The following is a 5,526-nucleotide window of genomic DNA, read 5'->3' as shown; positions in this document are numbered from 1 at the left end:
ATCTAATTATATGCCATTCATGGTATCTACACAAACTTGCTGTTTCAGCTATGGAACTAATCCATAAGACACCACTGTAAATCCAAACCATGAAACCATGTACCCAAATGAGTTGATTTTGGCATGCAGCTTGCTGATGAAATTTATGCTTCATTTGCTTCATTAACAGATACCTATTGTATATAATGCACATATTAGAATTTTATAATGCACACATTTTAGAATTTACCTCAACATGGCCAGGGAGGCTGCCTGATCCCATGAAAATACAATTACCTAATGAGAGATTAGAGTTTTGTTTATTGTATTTACGATTTATAGGAAATTACTTTGTGTCTCTGTAGCTGCATCAGCCTTCTTGCTTAAAGTATGTTTTAATGCTATTAGAGCTTGAAAGCTAAACTAGTGGAAAGACAGGGAAAGGCAGCACAATTTCCTTTCAGATCAGAGCCAATGTTTCTCCAAAACCTTAGCAGGCTGGGTTTGCCACAAGATCAATGCAGCTGAACACTCCACCTGCAGAATGAGCTCACTGTCTGTGCATTACACCAGCCCTCTGCCAGTCCAAGGACTAAGACTCCTGGGGTTCGTCCTGAACCTGCTACTCCCGACACTGGAGTGCTAAGCTTTGCTTCCAAGACACCAGGCCAGGTATTAAATGTATTCTTGTTTCTATTACTTTCCAGCACTCCACAGGACTGCATTAGAAACACCAGAAAACTGAATTGGAAAGCAAGGAGAATGCAGAATGTTTAAAGACCTTTTACAGATAGAAATAAGTTCTTAAAAAAAAAAACAACAAACCAACATCAAACAACAATCAAACTACAACCTACCCATGGATTTAAGAATTCAGCTCACCTTTTTCTTACAGAGCCATCTAAATGGTAAATTCTATTTGAAGCAAACAAAAAATAAAAGTATCGGGACTAAGTTCATCTTCATCACTGTATTAAATTTTATGTGGGCTGCTCATTTCAGCATTGTAAAGCCTCCATCTTTTGGAGAAGGGGATTTATTGGACACGGTAGCTCAAATCCCGAGGTGTAGGAGCCCTGGACTATGAACCCACCAAAGACCTCCAATTCTGTCTCACTCAGGACTTTGGATGGAGCATGTGCACCTTGTGAATTCTGTGGAAACCACAGTGAAGAGCAGGAGTGCTGCTTTTAATTATTTGGAGTAAAACTAGTGAACAGGAAAGTGAGGTCCCTATAAAAGTAATTTGGCAGGATGGTTTACCTTGGTTTTTATAGCTCTTGAAAGGGAGAAATGAAAAGCCCATTTGTGGTTTTTGTAATTACTGGAGGTAAAAACTCAAGCACCTCAGGTTTATCATTGTATAGATTGCAGGCATGGAAAATAACGCACAGCAGAGTTTGACCACTATGCTAAGTAAAGCTTCTTACAGGTTTTCCTAGGATCAAGCTACCAACAAGAAGCAATTCAAAGATTGTGAGATGCCATGAGGAACTCAGAGGCACATAGGTGTAAGGATACATTTTTTCAAGATTGTTAAAAAACATTAGTAATTTAGTCTTTTTGAATCAGAGCTAAATTTTAGTTCACCATTTTTTCACAAAAGAGTTAAAAGTAGCAGTTTGTTTGTTCCACTACAAGGGGTTTCCTTACTATCTGTGCTTCTCTCTTTATATATTTCTCTAGCCAAAGAGGACAAAGAAAAAAAAAGAAAAAGAAAAAAATCAAAGAAGACAAAGAAGAAAATCCTTCCATTTGTAGTAATAAGTCCTAAGAGAAATATTTCCATGCTACTTTAATCTCTCCTAGACATGACAGTCTATTCAAACGAGCCATACTAGTCAGGGGGAATAAAGAGGAAGCAGTTACATAAATTTATATAGCTCTCCTCTTAATAAGTGCACTGATTTGATATATCTCTTCCTAAAGCTTTAATTGTGTTGTTGGGTATTGCAGGGAGATACTACAATAAAAAAAAATTTAGCATGTAAATAACAAACATTTGTGAAATCTATAAACCTTCTTCAAAATACATGTCCACTTCTCTAAACAGCATTTTCAAGTTCTCTATGCCTTGATTTGGAAGGGTTTTCTATCTTGAACAAGAAATGATTAATGAACAATAATTAATCTGATGGCTTTGACAGCTGCTACTTACGTTGAAGTTTGATGTACAACCCAGGACTCTTGCTGGTGGCTTCTCAATAAGGTAATTGATCTGGACTGAAAGACTGAAAGGCAACTGTGTCTCATCCCAGTCCTGCTGTGTCAGTCCTCAGTGCAGAGGGCAGCAGTAGCTTAGAGAGCCTGTTAATATTTTTGAATAACTTACTTGAAATGTAAGCTGATAAGTTTTTCCTGATGATAAGGTTTGCTATTAACCCTAATATATAAATCAATTTTTATCTGTAGGAGAATAATGCCTCTGCTTTCTCTCTGAGCCAGCAAGGAACAATGCCAAAGCTTGGGATGTTTCCACATTAGTGCAAGGAGAGGGGAGAGTTTTGCAGTATAGCTACTAAACACATTTGGAAGAACCATAACATGGAGAGGAATATCTCTTAACAGGATTGATGCTCCTGTCTCCTTGGGTAAGTAAGAAAATATCAAACAAGGACACCACAGGCTCTTTGTTCTCAGACCTGATGTTAGTGAGGTCTTTAGATCTAAAACAAAGAAAAAAACCCACCAAAAAATAGCCTCAAAAAACAAAGAGTAAAAATATTGAAAGGGTTAGAAAGTTATAAAAATGTGAAATCAAAAGCAACAGACACACAATGAGAAACATCAGAAGCTTTAGCTGTGTCATTCAAAGATTTTGATTACATCCTAGTTACACTCAGAGGAAGTTCTCCACTAACACAAGGTTCTCTGATGTAGCATGACAAGATCTCAAAGATGATTTACTCTGGCATTTAGCTGAAAGAAACTCACATTAGAAATACATGGGGCTTTGGGTTTTTGGGGGTTTTTAGGGGGGGTTTTTTTGCGGTTTTTTTGGGTTTTTTTTTGAGCATAGATCACCATCAATCCCTGAAGCAAATTAAGAAAGTAATTGATTTACTGTTAACTCTACAGTAGTTCAGACAATCTAGGAGGATCCCTCTCTAAAAAAACCATAGGACATGTAGAATAGATGCAACTTACTGTCTTCAAGTGGCAAGACAGACTAAAACATCCTAAAATATCCCTCCAAAATCCATGAAACTGAGCAAAACAAAATCAGTTTAAATCAGTGGAATTATGTGCATGATGCCCCTTAAAGCATGAGCATCATTAAAGAAAAAAAAAAAAACAAAAAACAACACAAAACTCCACATAGTCACTGTTTTTGTGTACTTGTGAAAAAAGACACTGAAAAATATTCATAGGGTTATGTTCTAGGCAAGGGACCTCCCATCCTATTCTGAGTATTATAGTGTTTGGATGTTGACAAATAAATTACATTAATTGCATTCATTCTAACAACCACTTAAACACCATTAGGGCTTATGCATACAAAAACTGTGCTATTAGTCAAATCTGGATACCTCACTGCTGGTAATCAACATTCTGTCTTCTTCTAGTATAACTATCTTAATTTCTTTTTGCAAGCCTCCTTCAGAACCATTCAGCTTTTGAACATGAAATTAAAGACATTATCATTTTGCCTAATAACATTACATGGTGTTCTCTTAGAGTTACAGTCTACTGAGCTACTTGTAATTACTTGCAGTGAAAAGCTGAGGTTTGCTGACTATTCTAATTTTCTTCTTCTTTTTTTTTTTTTGCCATGTTGCAAACACCTGCTGCAATACCATCCTCATATTACTGTTATAATTGTTGCTTTGCTTCTTTCTTAATCCAAGGGGAAGTAAGAATCCTTCTTTTCCTATCCCTCTCCCAGAGGACTGACAGCCTAGGCCAGGAGGAACATGAGATACAAAGAACCAAATATCAGAAAAATTCTCTGTCCCTTTGAAATAAAAGAAAGCGGACAGTAGAATGGGTGACTTCTTGAAATCTGTTTTCCTTCCTTGCCCTTCAGCTGGCTATAAGAACTGCCACCACAGTCCTGGGATTAGGAAGCTGATTCCTTGCCAAAGCTGCTTGTGCATCCTCTCCCACGGACTGATCCCGAGTATGTGGTCTCAGCAATCCCAGAGTACCATCTCCAGAAGTCCTCATCTTTGTCACCAGTGTAGCTGCTTCTGCACACAATGACCAGGGGATTACAAGCCTTCTTTAAAGAGTAGGCTGAAATCTCTCAGAAATTCACCAGTCTTGTATCAATCCATAATCACAAGAGTAAGCTGATTTATTTTTCATATCGGCACCAAAAATACCATGTCAACACCATAGATGCACCACGGAGGAATTCCTTGAGTACTTGAGTTAGAGACGTCTTTTGTATAAATGCAGGAAAAAATTGAAAGGCAGGGTAGGAAGTTATAAAACTGATTATTCAGGTCACAGAGATCTCTATTTTTATAATTTCATTAGCATTTGTTTGTGCTTGATCAAGGCAGTAAAGAATGGGATAAGCACACTGAGCATGGTAAGAAACAGTTGGAAGTGTGGTTTGTCCACAGCTTTAAGAGAAGCTCAGCAATAAATCAGCAGACCTAAAAATACAAACCTTAGGGAAAACATCTCACCATTAGTTCAAACTCTTCATTCCACAGCCACCACCTGGCCAAGATTCCTTAATTCAGTGTTGATACAGCATTGTCCTAAATGTAATAGTTGTTCATTAAAATCAAGTTCTTTCATTTATGTTCATTCTCCCCCCTCTTGTGGTTCATTATAAAATCACAATTTTTGCTTTCAGAAACGTTCCACAGTCGGGCTTTTGTGCAGAAAGAACAGAAAAGGATCCACAAAATTTAACTTGGCAGTATAACTAATAAACTTAACAAAATGCAAATATAGTAAAGAATGAGCTTGTTATTCAGGGTAATTCTCACCACTAATTTAAATGTTCTCTGCAGTCTCTTATTTAAAGCGGCTCTTGCCATAAATGGTATGGAATACATTTTCAGAGAGATTTACCACAACTATTAATTGGATATTATGTGCTATTGTCTGGGCAAGATTTTAGTACTTGCACCCTCAATCATTTATTGTCTTACTAACCTAACATAGGAGTATTTTTGGTTTAAGGTCTTTAACCAGATCTTCAGCTTGTATAAGTGGATGTAGTACTAAAATACTCTGAACTTGTGCCAGAAGTTCTGCCAGCATCCTTGTACAGGCAGCTTCTGGAATTTCTAACATACAGGTATGTTTCCCTAGCAATGACCTTGTCCACTAAAGTGTAATTATGATAAGTACTTATTGAAAATATACAAGAACTTTGTCCACAGGTCTTGGATACGGGAGGGTCTGAAATAGGAGTAGGTTTAAGCCACAAAAATGGTTAGAAATGGGTGTGGGTATGCATACAGACTCAGGGAATCTCTTTTCAATTAAAAATGTGTTCTTTGGGATAAATCTAGAAAAACCTGGGAGCAGCAGGCCAGCTAAATGAAACTTATCTATTGATAGAAACGTGTCAGTTTAGTAAAT

At 37.2% G+C, this 5,526-nt stretch overlaps 1 long non-coding RNA gene across 2 annotated transcripts in view; it reads right to left on the bottom strand.

Moving 5' to 3' along the window:
• The window catches only part of LOC107215956, a 9,817-nt gene extending 7,540 nt beyond the window's left edge, over positions 1-2,277 (bottom strand). For both annotated transcript variants that reach the window (XR_001525317.2, XR_004495554.1), the window contains exon 1: positions 2,138-2,277. This is a non-coding gene — a long non-coding RNA (uncharacterized LOC107215956). The remainder of the gene's footprint in view (positions 1-2,137) is intronic.
• Between the last annotated feature and the right edge of the window lie 3,249 nt (positions 2,278-5,526).

This window comes from Parus major, chromosome Z, assembly GCF_001522545.3.
Source record: "Parus major isolate Abel chromosome Z, Parus_major1.1, whole genome shotgun sequence".
NCBI classification, from domain to species: Eukaryota; Metazoa; Chordata; class Aves; order Passeriformes; family Paridae; genus Parus; species Parus major.
Note: the sequence above shows the minus strand (reverse complement) of the source record. Positions and strands in the feature narration are given on the sequence as shown.